Genomic DNA, 1,063 nt, shown 5'->3' with positions numbered 1-1,063 from the left:
AGCCAGAAGGACCAGCTGGTGACCCCCTTCTGAAGCAACAGAGTGCTGGGGGGCACTGAAAGAAGACTCAACTGTCCATCGACAGCGGACTCCAGTGCTTAGCGATAGGTATATCTTGACACCAGTGCTTAGTGTTCAGAACTAGCTACTGTGAGTGTGTGCATGTGCATGAATGTGCGTGTGTTTGAGGGGATCAGCACTGAAGTTTATGGTCTGAATTTTGCATCCATCCAATAAACTAGAATTTTATGATAATAATGTGAGTTGGTCCTTTGTAGCCAACATTATCCTCCACCAGGAGTCGAGGTAGATATCGTGTATCTAGACTTTAAGAAGGCCTTCAATACAGTATCTCATTCTGTTCTCATAAATAAACTGACAGGTTGTGATGTAGATGATTACACAGTCAGGTGGTTGGCAAATTGGCTTAGGGGTCATACCCAGAGAATGGTGGTGGACAAGTTGGTATCAACGTGGAAAGATGTGGGCAATGGAGTCTCGCAGGGACTTTTGCTATTCAATGTCTTCATCAGTGACTTAGACGAGGGCAAGGAGAGCACCCCATCCAAGTTCTCAGATTATACCAAGTTATGGGGTGATGTTAACACACCAGAGGGTAGGGAATGGATCCAGGTGGATCTGGACAAGTTGGGAAAATGGGCAGAATGATATAGGATGCAGTTCAACAAAGTGCTTTCTTGCAAAGTGCTGCACCTGGGCAAAAAGAACCACCAACACACTTACAGGCTGGAAGATCACCTTCTCAGCAGCACAGCAGTGGAAAGGGATCTTGGAGTCATAGTGGACTCCAAGATGAACATGAGTTGTTGATTTGATGAAGTGATCAACAAAGCTAACCACACTTTATCATGCACTAGCAGATGCATGATGAACAAGTCCAGGGAGGTGATGCTTCCTCTATATGTGGCGCTGGTCAGGCTGCAGTTAGAGCACTGTGTCCAGTTTTTGGTGCTGCACTTCAAGAGGGATGTGGAGAATTTTGATAGGGTTCAGAGGAGGCCACTTGTATGGTCAGAGGCCTGCAGGCAAGGCCCTATGAGGA

The 1,063-nt window shown here is 46.4% G+C and overlaps 1 long non-coding RNA gene across 1 annotated transcript in view; it reads left to right on the top strand.

Moving 5' to 3' along the window:
• LOC109299536 overlaps positions 1-659 on the top strand; it is a 23,044-nt gene extending 22,385 nt beyond the window's left edge. The window contains exon 3 of the long non-coding RNA XR_002097907.1: positions 505-659. This is a non-coding gene — a long non-coding RNA (uncharacterized LOC109299536). The remainder of the gene's footprint in view (positions 1-504) is intronic.
• The last annotated feature ends 404 nt before the right edge of the window (positions 660-1,063 follow it).

The sequence above is a fragment of the Gavialis gangeticus genome, unplaced genomic scaffold, assembly GCF_001723915.1.
Source record: "Gavialis gangeticus isolate Ggan-Ray unplaced genomic scaffold, GavGan_comp1, whole genome shotgun sequence".
NCBI lineage: Eukaryota > Metazoa > Chordata > Crocodylia > Gavialidae > Gavialis > Gavialis gangeticus.
The sequence above is the reverse complement of the archived record's forward strand: the minus strand, read 5'-3'. Positions and strand labels throughout refer to the sequence as shown.